The 16,360-nt window shown below is 45.5% G+C and overlaps 1 long non-coding RNA gene across 2 annotated transcripts; it reads left to right on the top strand.

Annotated features, from left to right (window-relative positions):
* The first annotated feature begins 187 nt into the window (after positions 1 to 187).
* LOC142311962 (uncharacterized) lies at positions 188 to 15,174 on the top strand. 2 transcript variants are annotated; one of them, XR_012754317.1, is made up of 4 exons: positions 188 to 223; positions 7,594 to 9,009; positions 12,959 to 13,120; positions 13,605 to 15,174. It is a non-coding gene; the product is annotated as an uncharacterized LOC142311962 (long non-coding RNA). The 2 variants fall into 2 exon arrangements; XR_012754316.1 differs by lacking the exon at positions 188 to 223 and having other exon boundaries at positions 7,497 to 9,009.
* Positions 15,175 to 16,360: the final 1,186 nt, after the last annotated feature.

The following is a 16,360-nucleotide window of genomic DNA, read 5'->3' as shown; positions in this document are numbered from 1 at the left end:
ACCTTGCATGATTTTAGTGGACAGGGAAAAACATCGCCAAGCCCCCAATCCAAACGGTCACGCCCATCAACCAAGCCGGTCATGACCTGACTGCAGTCCGTACATTCTAGGCTAAACCTAGAATGTATGGGTTCCTTCAAGGTATGACAGTTCTGAGCTTACAGGACCTGTGATGATGTCACATGGAGGGGAGGAGTCAGGGGTCACATGATCAGCTTCTGAGGTGAAGTTTATGTGTGGGGTCAGGAGGGATTTACCGTGTGGATATAGCAGAGCCGTGTGTGTGTACAATGTTATCTATGGAGCGGAGCTGTGTGTGTATGAGGTGAGTGGAAGTGTGCATGAGATGTACGGAGCAGAGCTGTGTGCGTATGACATGACCGTAGCCGTGTGTATACGATGTGTACGGAGCGGAGCCGAGTGTATACGATGTGTACGGAGCGGAGCCGAGTGTATACGATGTGTACGGAGCGGAGCCGAGTGTATACGATGTGTACGGAGCAGAGCCGAGTGTATACGATGTGTACGGAGCAGAGCCGAGTGTATACGATGTGTACGGAGCAGAGCCGAGTGTATACGATGTGTACGGAGCAGAGCCGAGTGTATACGATGTGTACGGAGCAGAGCCGAGTGTATACGATGTGTACGGAGCAGAGCCGAGTGTATACGATGTGTACGGAGCAGAGCCGAGTGTATACGATGTGTACGGAGCAGAGCCGAGTGTATACGATGTGTACGGAGCAGAGCCGAGTGTATACGATGTGTACGGAGCAGAGCCGAGTGTATACGATGTGTACGGAGCAGAGCCGAGTGTATACGATGTGTACGGAGCAGAGCCGAGTGTATACGATGTGTACGGAGCAGAGCCGAGTGTATACGATGTGTACGGAGCAGAGCCGAGTGTATACGATGTGTACGGAGCAGAGCCGAGTGTATACGATGTGTACGGAGCAGAGCCGAGTGTATACGATGTGTACGGAGCAGAGCCGAGTGTATACGATGTGTACGGAGCAGAGCCGAGTGTATACGATGTGTACGGAGCAGAGCCGAGTGTATACGATGTGTACGGAGCAGAGCCGAGTGTATACGATGTGTACGGAGCAGAGCCGAGTGTATACGATGTGTACGGAGCAGAGCCGAGTGTATACGATGTGTACGGAGCAGAGCCGAGTGTATACGATGTGTACGGAGCAGAGCCGAGTGTATACGATGTGTACGGAGCAGAGCCGAGTGTATACGATGTGTACGGAGCAGAGCCGAGTGTATACGATGTGTACGGAGCAGAGCCGAGTGTATACGATGTGTACGGAGCAGAGCCGAGTGTATACGATGTGTACGGAGTAGAGCCGAGTGTATACGATGTGTACGGAGCAGAGCAGAGTGTATACGATGTGTACGGAGCAGAGCCGAGTGTATACGATGTGTATGGAGCAGAGCCGTGTGTATATGACATCAGTGGAGCCGTGGTACGATGTGTACGGAGCTGAGCCGTGTGTATGGAGTGAAGCCGTGTGTATACGATGTGTACATAGCAGAGCCGTGTGTATACGATGTGTACGGAGCAGAGCGTGTGTATATGACATTAGTGGAGCCTTGTGTGTACGATGTGTACGGAGCTGAACCGTGTATATGGAGCGGAGCCGTGCGTGTACGACGAGTACGGAGCGGAGCCGTGCGTGTACGACGTGTACGGAGCGGAGCCGTGCGTGTACGACGTGTACGGAGCGGAGCCGTGCGTGTACGACGTGTACGGAGCGGAGCCGTGCGTGTACGACGTGTACGGAGCGGAGCCGTGCGTGTACGACGTGTACGGAGCGGAGCCGTGCGTGTACGACGTGTACGGAGCGGAGCCGTGCGTGTACGACGTGTACGGAGCGGAGCCGTGCGTGTACGACGTGTACGGAGCGGAGCCGTGCGTGTACGACGTGTACGGAGCGGAGCCGTGCGTGTACGACGTGTACGGAGCGGAGCCGTGCGTGTACGACGTGTAGGGAGCGGAGCCGTGCGTGTACGACGTGTAGGGAGCGGAGCCGTGCGTGTACGACGTGTACGGAGCGGAGCCGTGCGTGTACGACGTGTACGGAGCAGAGCCGTGCGTGTACGACGTGTACGGAGCAGAGCCGTGCGTGTACGACGTGTACGGAGCAGAGCCGTGCGTGTACGACGTGTACGGAGCAGAGCCGTGCGTGTACGACGTGTACGGAGCAGAGCCGTGCGTGTACGACGTGTACGGAGCAGAGCCGTGCGTGTACGACGTGTACGGAGCAGAGCCGTGCGTGTACGACGTGTACGGAGCAGAGCCGTGTGTGTACGGAGCAGAGCAGTGTGTGTACGACGTGTACGGAGCAGAGCCGTGTGTATACGACGTGTACGGAGCAGAGCCGTGTGTATACGACGTGTACGGAGCAGAGCCGTGTGTATACGACGTGTACGGAGCAGAGCCGTGTGTATACGACGTGTACGGAGCAGAGCCGTGTGTATACGACGTGTACGGAGCAGAGCCGTGTGTATACGACGTGTACGGAGCAGAGCCGTGTGTATACGACGTGTACGGAGCAGAGCCGTGTGTATACGACGTGTACGGAGCAGAGCCGTGTGTATACGACGTGTACGGAGCAGAGCCGTGTGTATACGACGTGTACGGAGCAGAGCCGTGTGTATACGACGTGTACGGAGCAGAGCCGTGTGTATACGACGTGTATGGAGCAGAGCCGTGTGTATACGACGTGTACGGAGCAGAGCCGTGTGTATACGACGTGTACGGAGCAGAGCCGTGTGTATACGACGTGTACGGAGCAGAGCCGTGTGTATACGACGTGTACAGAGCTGAGCCGTGTGTGTACGACGTGTACGGAGCTGAGCCGTGCATATGGAGTGGAGCCATGTGTGAAAGCCATCTAAATTTAACGCATTGCCCAATTGCCATCCTTCTGCCCTGCTTCATGTGGCTGATGCATCCTACGTCATCCACATAGCGTTCCTGTTACGGGGGGACCGGCAGATTAGGACCAGGGGTATATATCCCAATCGCCAGTCGGGGCCCACCGTGCTCCAGATGGTAATGGAGCTGCTGGCACCCTGTGGGTTAGGCGGAGACTATAGAGCTGGATGGCTCTGAGATAACTCAAGGAACCGGTCACGTGTGTAGGGACACGTCAGACCGGACGACAACCCAGTTAGCGTTTCGGTGGAGCGGACGCTACTCCGACCACGTGTGTAGGAACACGTCAGGCCGGATGGTAACCAGTTAGCGTTGACCGAGAAGACCGCTGCGACAGCGCCCTGTTGGCCACGTGTGTAAGACACGACAGGCCGAGCGGTCCTCCGATTAGCGTTTCTGGCCACCACTCGACTGGCCACGTGTGTAAAGGACACGTCAGACCAGGTAGTCACACCAGTAGCATTTGACTGGGAATCCGAGGAGGATAATAGGGTTCACACACCCAATCCAGGAACACCCTGTTAACTTCACAGGGGTTCTGGGGTGCGCTGTCCGTGTGCGTAGAGGGCACAACCGGACAGGTGGCGCAGCAGGTACACTGTCCGTGTGCGTAGAGGGCACTCGCGGACAGGTGACGCAACAGGTATTCTGTCCGTGTGCGTAGGAGGCACAACTGAACAGGTGACGCAGCAGCCGCAGCCCAGTTAACGCCACTGGACTGCTCTAGCACAACAGGAACGGTAGCAAGGAAGCACGACACCTGACCCTCATGTGCTGAGCCACGAATCTTGGCGTGAAAGGCACCGTTCGCCTAGCCCTACCTACCGCTCCAACAAGGCTTAGGCCACCAAGAACTCTAAATGAAGACTGCGCACCTCCAAGTTGTCTCCAGCCCCTTTTATAACCTGGGTCCGCCCCAAACACAGGGTGGAACCACCAAGGTCCAATAGCAGAGGGCCATGTCATCAGTGACGTCACATGCGACCTATCCGGAACCGCCACGTCATTGATGACCTCATGGCAGCCACGCCCCAAACACTTCACCACCTCACCAATCATCGTCTGACGACCAATGGTGAGGTGCCAGATCATAGGGGCGGGCCTCTGCGAGCCAGTCCGGAGTTGCCCCGTCATCAGGACACCTGACACCCTCTGCCCTATCAGGGCCTGCCACCTCACGGACATGCTCAGTGAGGTCCTTACCTGACCTAGCCTCTGATGCACTAAGTGCCTGAGCATGCTCAGTAGCCTGAACAACAGACTCAGAAATCAGACTATCAGTTTGAGCATGCTCAGTAGGCACATCCCAGAACTTAGACACAGCACGAAGTCCAAGTACCTGTGCAAAGAGGCTGTTAGGGTTAATTGTGGGAGCATGCTCAGTAGCCTGAACTGAGGACTTAGTCTCAGACATAACACAATCAGGCTGAGCATGCTCACTAGGCAAAACACCGGGCTTAGACTCTGGCTGGGGTAAATCGGCGCACGCATGCGCACTAGCCGCCTCTCCACACTTAGACATGGTGGAAGGAACAGCCAACTGGACGACCCGAGGCACGGCCAAGAACGGCAGCCGGCGCCTGGGCACAACAGGAACCGCAGCAGGCTGCTTGCGGCTATGGCGGCGCCAGTTCGTAACAGTTCCCCAATCTCACTTCTGTGCAGGGCAGGGCAAAGTTCTGCAAAGCGCATGCACCGGTTTCTCTTCTGGGTCATCACCATTTTTGGGGTGCCTATCCTGGCGCATGCGCATTACAGGTCTGAGTCCAGTAGGGCAGAGCTGTTTTGCTATGTTTTCAAAGGGATCGGATGCAGCTTTAAAGAAGGCTATTAATTTTATTATAATTCAATGATTACAAAAAATAGGAACTAGTGTGATAGTGCATACACTTTTGCATAATATAAACCCCAAAAGGTAAAGAACTTATATTGTACACTACATAGAAAAAACTTCACCAGGAGTAACACACATCATCTGTTCGGTAGCATCAGCTGTGAGAACAGCGAAGACAGAAAAACGCCTGGGATCCACACTGTGGGGTCAACGGGCGTCCCCTCCACAGGTAAATAGGCTTCTGACTTCACTGTAATCTCCACCAGTCAATTGAAAACAAATTGCTTGCGTAACCAAGTGTTACACAAACTCTAATAGGTTCCATTTGTCCTCTTCTGAGTGGCCAACTCTTCAGATGTTAATCTAAACTGGACAAATACGTCACTAGATGAGACATGCCAAAAACTCCTGGTTTCAGATGTTTTACCATACTATAAACACGCACACATTCTCACTAAACATTGATAAACAAATTATGTGGTACTGAGTGATACTATAAACATGTACTTTTTCACTAAACTGTTATGATTCAGGGACCAAGGAGGATCAAAAATTGGGGAAACCCAAAAGGTAATAGAGTGTCTGGTATCTTAACGGACTGCAGACCTAATCCTGACACACAACTAGAAGTAGCCGTGGGACGAGCCCACGATGACCTAGTCGTCTCGACACAGCCGGACAACTAAATAATCTTACAGATAGTGATATAAGAAAGCCAATCTGCCCTCGGAGCAATCCCCAAAGATATAGATAACCCCCCACATGTAAAAACTACGGTGATATAGGAAAACACAATACAAAGCTAGAAAAACAGATTCAGCAAAGCTGAAGCCCAAACTATCTTTATAGGAAAGGAGAGGAAGGAGCACTGTCTGCAGCCATAAAAACCCTAATAAATATCAGCATGCCTGATACGGAAAAAAAACCCTGAGGCCAAACGGCCTCTCCCCCACTAGATCAGCACTCAGATGTTACTGGGATCCAAAAACACTAATATAGATGAGCGACTGAATTAATACCAAGCATGACAAAACACATTGTAGAATCATGGAGCTAAGTATACAGACACTCCCAGCAGAGAATGATCCAATTCCACCAAGAACTCCACACAGGCAAAATCAGGAATCAAACAATAGTATCAAAACAGAAAAAACAACAAGAAAGTAGAAACAATAAGCAGAAGCACTTATCTGAGAGTTCTGGTAGAGAGCAGGGCTGATTTTAAAATGTCCTTAAGGCTTTGACCGCACTTTGCTTTTTACCTGCTTTTTCAACTGCAGCGTTTAATGCCAAAATGGATGTGTTCTGCTTTTCAAGCAAAGTCTATGGGAATTTGGATTTCTTGACCGCACTATGCAGTTCAAAATGCTGCCTTTTTGTGGCAGAAATTTGGGCAAAAACTCTGCTTTGCAGTTCAAAACTCAAATGGCAAAAACAAAGCCCCAAACTCCGGGGTCATGCGCACTGAGTCAAAATCCAGCGTCGGACGCAATGGCAGCGGAGAGGTGAGTGAGATCATCCTGTGACGCTGTGTATTCATTAGCATGTTCGCATGCCCACAAGGGCGTACTAACATGCTAATGGGAGCAACTGGCCGGGGAACTAACGCCTAGGGGACTAGTGCCCTCGCTCATTAGCATGCGATATAAGATCTTTACAAATACATTTTCTAAAGATCTCTTTATCTATGCTAGTGTATACAGAGACAGTTACTGTAGGAAGGGATTAGCAATATACACCTATAGCTGCTCGTGGTTCTGTGTGCATATTGGACCTGACAGGTTCCCTTTAATCCAGCAGGAAGTAGATCTCCTCCTCAATATAACTAAGGTAGACAAAACCCCAGGCCCGGATACCATACATCCCTAAGTACTGCAAGAATTACCGTATTTTCCGGATTATAAGACGCACTTTTTTCCCCAAAAATATGGGGTGCGTCTTACAAACTGGATAAGGTTTACCGGGGAGGCGGTGGTGGAGCGAGGTCATAGGAGGCAAGGTTGGCGATACTGAGGGCTCGAAACAACAGTGGGGCAGGTCAGGAGGGTCACAGGACTGGTTTGGGAGTGTCGCGGCAGTGGCGGACGCCATTGATCTGCCAGTGGGTTGCGGGTGTGTCACTCCAGTGGAGTAACTCAGGAGGGTCACAGGATGGGGTGTCTCAGTGGTGGGTGCATTAAGCTGACTGGGGGCTCCACTCACCCGCGGTTGACGCGATGGACTTAAAAAAAATGGTTGTGTAGGCAGCGCGTGCACAGAGTGACGCGATGGACTTCAAGAAAATAACCGCAGAGTCCTATCTACGCACGCACCGCCTCCACAGCCATATTCTTGGAGTCCATTTTGACAACCACGGACAATTCAATGGAGCCCGCAGTCAGATCAATAGAACCCGCCGCCGAGACATCCCATCCTGTGACCCTCCTGAGTCGCTCCACTGCAGTGACACCCCTGCCAGCAGATCAGTCGTGAATGCCACCGCCACACCCTGCAGACTGCCGACAGATAAATGGCGCCTCCGAACCCAAAGTATCGCTGAGCCTACTGAGCTGCAACACCCCGTCCTCTGAGCGAGCAGCATCTCCCTGCCTCATGTGATCTTCCTGAGCCGCTCCACCACCGCCGCTCCCCCCTGGTGAGCATTGGGATTAAGACGTACTAGGATTATAAGACAGACGCTCATTTTAACATTAAAAATTGTTATTTCCTATTTACCTCCTCTGAATTTGGGGTGAGTTATATAATCTGGTGCGTCTTACAAAACAAAAAATGCGGTAAGTACCAGTGATAGACAAACCATTATTTTTAATATTCACAGATTCAATAATAACAAGGACAGTACCAACGGACTATATGGAGAGAAGGTATGCACACCAGTGACTATGTAAGGGGAATATATGAAAAGCAGAAACTGCTGTGTGAATACTGACATGAAAAATCCAATAGCTATATGTAAGAGTGAAAATATGAAAAATGGAATCTGCATTACTGCCATGAACATATGAATAAAGAGAAATTTAGCTACTGAATTGATCAATGCAATAGAGCCCCAACACTACGCCAAAGTATTTCTCTACGTTGGGGTCCCTAGCTAGTGTATGTCCTCTCATGCAGTTAAAAAACTTACCGTGTATGGGAAGCTGAGACCCAGGCTATATATGCGTATACTGTGGACTGGCAATAGGTGTGGGTGGGGCCGGGTTCACAAACGAAAGACTACAAATCAATCAAGAAATAACGTCTGGAACACCATTCTGAGTCTGAACTGGGTGCAAAAACCTAAAAAATCTACACTATATAGAGAGAAGGTATGCACACCAGTGACTATGTAAGGGGAATATATGAAAAGCAGAAACTGCTGTGTGAATACTGACATGAAAAATCCAATAGCTATATGTAAGAATGAAAATATGAAAAATGGAATCTGCATTACTGCCATGAACATATGAATAAAGAGAAATTTAGCTAATGAATTGATCAATGCAACAGAGCCCCAACACTACGCCAAAGTATTTCTCTACGTTGGGGTCCCTAGATAGTGTATGTCCTCTCATGCAGTTAAAAAACTTACCGTGTATGGGAAGCTGAGACCCAGGCTATATATGCATATAATATGGACCACTGTGATACCAATGTGATATGACTGAAAGAATGTGTGATTAGATAGGAATCATAATCAAAAGATAGGAGTGATCCCAGATATTATTTGACCTATCAATAATTCAGTATCAAAGAGATGTCCTTTGGATGGCCAATATGATGACCAAAGAATACATGTCAAACAGGTTTTTGAAGCAGTTTCAAGATAATGAGGAAGTCACATTTACAGTTCCACTTACCGGAAACTTGTGGTTGGCTTAAAGACAGGTTTAAGGAAGCTTGCATATGAAATTTACGGCTCATTGCAATATTTCACTAACACTATGGTCAAACTGTGGTCGGCCAGTTGACAACTGGCTAAATGTGCAGGAAATGTGCAGGAAGCTGCTGGTGCCCACAGCAGTTTGTGGTCAAGTTACATGAACATGACTCAGCTGTCACATGCTAGTGACCATTTAAACACAACCTACAAAGTTTTCCTATAAAAATACACCGGACTCGCTTAATGTTAAGGGAAACCTTCCAGGACATTGAAGTGGACGTACGCACTGTTCCTGTGATGCAAGATGCCATGTTGATTCCTTATCATTAACTCGAGTTCCCTCCGATGTGAAAGGATTGCTACAACATAACGGTAATGTTGATGCATATTTCTGTTATTGTATAAGTTTCTATGACTATAGTTCTAAATGCCTATGTACCATTGATTATATTCATGTGCTATTAAAATAAATAGTATCTTGCTATAAAGAATATTAGTATTCGTGCCTGATTAGGATATCAGTGAGCGCTTCGTAAGTACGGGCTTTCAGCCCCCTTTTTAGTAGAATTTAGCAAGACATAAATTGGCGTAGTCGGCAGGATTACTTCTATAAGAAGTAATTAACGAATTTTTGTAATTTAGAAGTTAAAAACATATATTTGGCAAAATTCCAAATATTTTTTCAATCTTTGCATAGTGTCAAAATGTTCAGAAAACGTAAGGATAATGTTAAGGAGGTTGTTGTGGAGATCCCGAGCTGGATTGAGGCTCCCTACAATCTTATAGCACATGAATTGGTCAATTGTGGATTGGCAGAACAATGGCAGAATAAGCTTAAGGGTAGTGAAGCTACTGATGTTGTGAAAGTATTCGGTAGTGTCCCTGTGAAAGCAGGTGATGTAGTGTCTTTAGCACGGCACAAACAATGGCAGGATAAGCTTAAGGGTAGTGAAGCTACTGATGTTGTGAATGTATTCGGTAGTGTCCCTGTGAAAGCAGGTGATGTAGTGTCTTTAGCACGGCACAAACAATGGCAGAATAAGCTTAAGGGTAGTGAAGCTACTGATGTTGTGAATGTATTCGGTAGTGTCCCTGTGAAAGCAGGTGATGTAGTGTCTTTAGCACGGCGCAAACAATGGCAGAATAAGCTTAAGGGTAGTGAAGCTACTGATGTTGTGAATGTATTCGGTAGTGTCCCTGTGAAAGCAGGTGATGTAGTGTCTTTAGCACGGCGCAAACAATGGCAGGATAAGCTTAAGGGTAGTGAAGCTACTGATTTGAATGTATTCGGTAGTGTCCCTGTGAAAGCAGGTGATGTAGTGTCTTGTGGATTGGCAGAACAATGGCAGGACAAGCTTAAGGGTTGTGAACCTACTGATGTTGTGAATGTATTCAGTAGTGTCCCTGTGAAAGCAGGTGATGTAGTGTCTTTAGCACGGCACATCTGGATTTTGGCAAGTGCATATAGTGTAATGCATGAGCGTAATCTAAAGATAGAGAAGAAAAATTCCCAGATGGAACAAAAGATGATAGAATTAGGTTGCCTGAAAACAGTTCTGGAATGTAATACCAGACTGTTGAAGGATAAATTGGAACATTATCAGAATGTGGCACAAAAAGCTGCCATAAAAATTGCTCAAAATAAGTACAAGAAAAGAAGATGAAAGGTAAATAAAACCAAAGTACATAAAAGTATCGTCTCAGCTTCTATAAACTAGGATCCCGATACTTGGGATGGGGATGTGTGGGATTCATCTTCATCATCTGATGAGGAGGATTACCATAAAGGGAAGATTCAGGCTAATCCAGTAAGGAGGCGCCTAGAGGACAGAAAATGAGATCATCCGGGAACATGTCCGGGATGGTCAGGGGAATCTGCAATATGACAAAGATGGTAATGCCATCATAAATGAGAGAACAATTCCTCATGTAAAAAATCGAGTAACCATTGAAGATTACTCTCAGGGAGAAGTTGATAGCATTTTAACACAGTTTAGACAAACACCAGGAGAAGGAGAAATTCCCTGGTTGGTCAGGGTGCACGATCTCGGAGGAGGTGGAATGCACTTTGACGCTGGAGACGTGGCAAAATTTGTCACCATGTCTCGTGACCCAGTAATTCAGAGATCAATAAAAAATTATTTTGTTGATCATAATGAGCATGGTACTCAAAACTTAATCATGATCTTAGCCCATGCTTTTCTGGACAAATACCCATCAGAAGCAGACTTTCCTATCAATGATAAACCTTGGTATACCTTAAAAGATGGTATGGAAAGGCTGAAGGAAGAAGCAATGAGGAATGCTCTTCCTCTTTTGGGAATGGATGATGATTATCTCCAGTACCCATTGACAGCCAGCATAAGAAATAGGCTGCTTAAACATGCTCCTCCAGCATACAAAACAGTTATTTTAACCTTAACTGTAGCGCTGACTGGAGAATCAATCGGTGTAGTTCTAGGGAGGATGAGGGAGTTACAGGATATGGGACAGTGGGATAAATCGTCCCCTGGAGGCCATGTTGGTAACAGTAAACCAAACAGTCCTGATTGTAAAGAGAAATCAGTAGGGGAGGCCCCACAGGTGTCTCGCAAAGACATGTTCCAGGCTTTGCTTAAAGCCGGGATCAATAAGGAAAGGATTGATGGAAAGGAGACAGGAGAATTATGGAAGTTGTACAAACAGAAAGTTATATCTGCAAAGAAAGTGACCACTACAAATATGGAAGGGGGTTCAAAAACCCCCAAGGTAAAGAAATTATTGGGAAAAGGGGAAAAAACCCCAAAGAAAGTGTCTTGGGAAGATTTTCAGTCAGTTTATCCATGGGAAGAACTGTCTGCAGCCGTGGCCACAAAGGTTACGGAAGGAAGGGCTAATGCACAGACTGAAGTCTGTGTAAATGAAAGTTCAGAAGGAAGTGATTTACTATAGGTAGCCAGCCAAGCCCCCCTATTGATAAAAAGGGACGAACGTCCCTACGTCAATCTTAGCATACATTGGAAAGGGGGAAATGTTCAAAGAGTCCCAGCTTTGATTGACACGGGGGCGGAGGCTACCTTAATTCATGGAAACCCAGAAAAAATAAAAGGACCTAGAGTAAAAATTGCTGGACTAGGTGGTCAAGTGATCACCGGCGTTCAGACACAGGTAGCTTTGAAGATAGGTAATTTACCTATCAAGCAGTATACGGTGCTGGTAATTCTTATACCAGAATATATTTTGGGAATTGATGTCCTAAAAGGGATGACTCTTAATCTAACAGAAGGAAAATTCTCCTTTGGGATTAAGTCTTGTCATAAGGAAATGCGACCAGTGGTGGTGGGCAAAGTCAAAATGCCCCCTGTACATGTGCCTCCAGCTACAAAAATGGTAGCTATGAAACAATATCGAATACCAGGAGGTCACAGAGAGATAGGAGAAACCATTAAAGAATTGGTAGAAACTGGGGTAATGCGCCCTACTACTACCGCATGGAATAATCCTGTCTGGCCAGTTAAAAAGAGTGATGGCTCCTGGCGCATGACAGTTGATTATAGGGAGTTAAACAAGAATACTCCTCCCTTGACAGCTGCAGTTCCGGATACAATAACGATTGTGGAAAATATTCAGACTTACTCTGGAACTTGGTATGCAGTAATTGATTTGGCAAATGCTTTCTTTACTATACCTATAGAAGAGAAGGCTCAAGATCAATTTGCATTCACTTGGTTAGGAAGACAATATACCTTTACCAGGTTACCCCAAGGATGGCTACATAGCCCCACAATCTGTCACCGGACGGTGGCAGAGCATTTGGATGGATTTGATCTACCATCAGAAATGCAGATCTCACATTATATCGATGATATAATGATACAAGGACAAGATGAGCAAAGTGTGAAAGATCAATTGACAAAACTGATTGCTCATATGAGAAGTAAAGGATGGGAAATCAATGATGCCAAGGTTCAAGGACCGTCTCAGGTGTTAACATTTCTAGGGATTCAGTGGAACAAGGTGCACAGAGAGATCTTGCCCAATGCCAGACAGAAAATTATTAATTTTCTGGTCCCTAAATCCAAACAGGAGACTCAGTCTTATATTGGATTGTTTGATTTTTGGAGACAACATATCCCTCATTTGGGACAAATGTTGGCTCATTTGTACAAAGTAACGAGGAAAAAATATGAGTTCCACTGGGGAGAGGAACAGCAAAATGTGTTTGAGATGGTCAGGGAAGTGTGGCAAGACATTGAAGGGATTATTCAATCTACCAAGACCACTGTATTTCATGTCGATGCTCATGTCCCTACTAACTCACTTGAACGTTTGTTTAATTCAGAAGCAGATAAAGCAGCAGCCATCAGACAAATCAGTCCAACAGTTGACAAGGAAAAAAGAAGCATGGTTGCAAGGTACAGCTGTTTGGGCACACCACAAAGAGCAACACCTTATTCAGCAGGTTTAGACCTCAGTACATTGGAAACTGTCGTGGTACCCCCAGGTAAGGTAAAACCAATTTCAACAGGATTGGGTTGCCAGATACCAAAGGATCATTATGGTCAAATAGCCACTCCTAGTTTAGTGTTAAAAGGAGCCATAGTGGTGGGAGGGGTAATAGATGCAGATTATCAGGGAGAAATCAAGGTACTGATGCTAAATTTGGGAAATGAACCTTTGATATTGATGAAACACCAGAAGGTGGCTCAGATGTTAATAATTCCAATAAACTTGTCTGAAATAAGAGAAGGAACTGCCCCGGCAGAATTAACAATACGGGGTACTAAAGGTTTTGGATCCTCTAATATTAAAAATGTAGGAGCAAAAATATGGATTCAAAACCTCCAAGGACCGCCCTCAGAGACAGAGGTAATAGCGGTCGGAAAAGATCGTACTCTCCTGATAATGAGACCAGGAGTGGAGAAGTGGGAATATGTCCCACAAGAAAAATGTTATTTACGAGAATAATAGTGTATCTTTATTTGCAGAAGGTGTTGTAAATAAGCGGAATCCATGGCATCGGTTACTGGAAAGAGCTCGATAGTGATGACATGGAGAAATTCCTGTGTTTGATGTTTGCCTCTTTGGTCGTTGGATGGACAAGTCTACATCAGGAGGAACCTATGGCGAATAAATTTCTGATGCACCATCACATTTTCAACACACAGATTGCTGGATCTGTACACATTCTTCGCTTACAGCCACCAGTATCCCTTATCTGGATGTCCCGGTATCCATGGAGGAAATCTTAAAGTAGAAAAGTTGTTCTGATCATCTTGCTGATAAAGACACTCGAAGTGTTCGTCTATAGAATACTACAGTACCCATTTCCATAGTGGGATGGATCAATCTTCCATGGTGGCAAGGCAATTTGAATGCAACAGTCACCAATTTGCAATATCTGGCTTTTAAGGGAGGAATTTGGGTACTAAGAAATAAGACTGGACTGACTAACCTGGAATTCATCCCTATAGAGAATATAAAAATAAGTTTTGGGACAGCTATAAATACTGTAGATGCTTTTAAACCCAGCTTAGTGGAAAGGACAATTCATGATATGTTATGGCCTTATGCCAATATGTTCATAAATGGGTCTAGTGAAACTTGTAGTAACATATCGGGAAATGTAATGTGTAATGATTCCTTTGAATATCGAGCAAATGCCAAAACACATGATATTCAAGGGAGCTTTTCAGATAATATTGCTTTTAGTTTTAATATACATAGTAGTGAAAGTGATTATATTTGTGATTCAACGTTTATCCAAACAAACCAAGAAAACAAAATTTGTGGCAAACAATATTTCTTGGTCATGGTATGGTATATTCCGAGTGATCTTCTTCTAGTGGAATACTGATGATGGAAAATAATCCCTGGGATCAAGGACCGATTGTGATACCAATGTGATATGACTGAAAGAATGTGTGATTAGATAGGAATCATAATCAAAAGATAGGAGTGATCCCAGATATTATTTGACCTATCAATAATTCAGTATCAAAGAGATGTCCTTTGGATGGCCAATATGATGACCAAAGAATACATGTCAAACAGGTTTTTGAAGCAGTTTCAAGATAATGAGGAAGTCACATTTACAGTTCCACTTACCGGAAACTTGTGGTTGGCTTAAAGACAGGTTTAAGGAAGCTTGCATATGAAATTTACGGCTCATTGCAATATTTCACTAACACTATGGTCAAACTGTGGTCGGCCAGTTGACAACTGGCTAAATGTGCAGGAAATGTGCAGGAAGCTGCTGGTGCCCACAGCAGTTTGTGGTCAAGTTACATGAACATGACTCAGCTGTCACATGCTGGTGACCATTTAAACACAACCTACAAAGTTTTCCTATAAAAATACACCGGACTCGCTTAATGTTAAGGGAAACCTTCCAGGACATTGAAGTGGACGTACGCACTGTTCCTGTGATGCAAGATGCCATGTTGATTCCTTATCATTAACTCGAGTTCCCTCCGATGTGAAAGGATTGCTACAACATAACGGTAATGTTGATGCATATTTCTGTTATTGTATAAGTTTCTATGACTATAGTTCTAAATGCCTATGTGCCATTGATTATATTCATGTGCTATTAAAATAAATAGTATCTTGCTATAAAGAATATTAGTATTTGTGCCTGATTAGGATATCAGTGAGCGCTTCGTAAGTACGGGCTTTCAGCCCCCTTTTTAGTAGAATTTAGCAAGACAACCACAGGACTGGCTCATAGAAAATGTGATACTAATATTCCAAAAGGGGACAAAATCTGAGCCTGGAAATTATAGACCGGTAAGTTTAACCTCTACTGTGGGTAAAAACCCTTCAGTTTTTCCTAAGATCCAATCCTGGAGTATGCCAAAAAGAATACCCTCATAACCCAGTATCAATATGGGTTTATGAGGTATCAGTCCTGTCAAACTAGTCCGATTGGCTTCTATGAGAAGGTAAGTTCCAGACTGGACTAGGGAAATGCAGTGGATATTGTCTATTTGAATTTTTTCAAGGCATTTGATACAGTGCTACACAAAAGGTTGGTACATAAAATGAGAATAATGGGAATGTAGGAAAATATGTGTAACTGGGTTAAGAACTAGCTCAGTGATAGGGCATAAAGGGTGGTTGTTAATAAAACACACTTGATCTGGGTCATAGATAACAGTGGCGGTAGCACAGTGGTCAGTATTGGGTCCTCTTCTTTTTACCATATTTATTAATGACCTTGTAGGGGGCATTGCAGATGATACTAAACTCTACAAGGTAATCAATTCAGAGGAGGAAAATGTATTATTACAGAAGGATTTATGTAAGCTGGAGGCTTGGGCTGAGAAATGGCAATTGAAGATTAATGTGTATAAATGTAAGGTCATGCACTTGGATACAGGAAACAAAAATTTATAATTATGTACTTCATTGTAAAACACTGGATAAAACTGTCACTTAAAAAGACTTTGGTGTATGGATGTCAAGGTCAGAATGACGATGATGATGATGAGACTCAAAGGATCTCTCGATATCCGGCTGCTGCTTCTAATTAAAAATGTCATGTGTGCACACGAGAATAAATAACTGCACAGCAAGTCAGTTATGTCTATCTCCATGACTGGCTCTTGACCAAGTGTGTTTTTTATTGTTTGAAAGAAACTCTAGACCAAACAGTAAGGGGGTGTAAACAAAAGTTTTAGTCCAATCAGGTATCGTAGGTCAGGGCTTCATGACGTAGAGAGATCTGCATATTCTCCGTGGA

This window comes from Anomaloglossus baeobatrachus, chromosome 5 (genome assembly GCF_048569485.1).
Source record: "Anomaloglossus baeobatrachus isolate aAnoBae1 chromosome 5, aAnoBae1.hap1, whole genome shotgun sequence".
NCBI classification, from domain to species: domain Eukaryota; kingdom Metazoa; phylum Chordata; class Amphibia; order Anura; family Aromobatidae; genus Anomaloglossus; species Anomaloglossus baeobatrachus.
The sequence above is the reverse complement of the archived record's forward strand: the minus strand, read 5'-3'. Positions and strand labels throughout refer to the sequence as shown.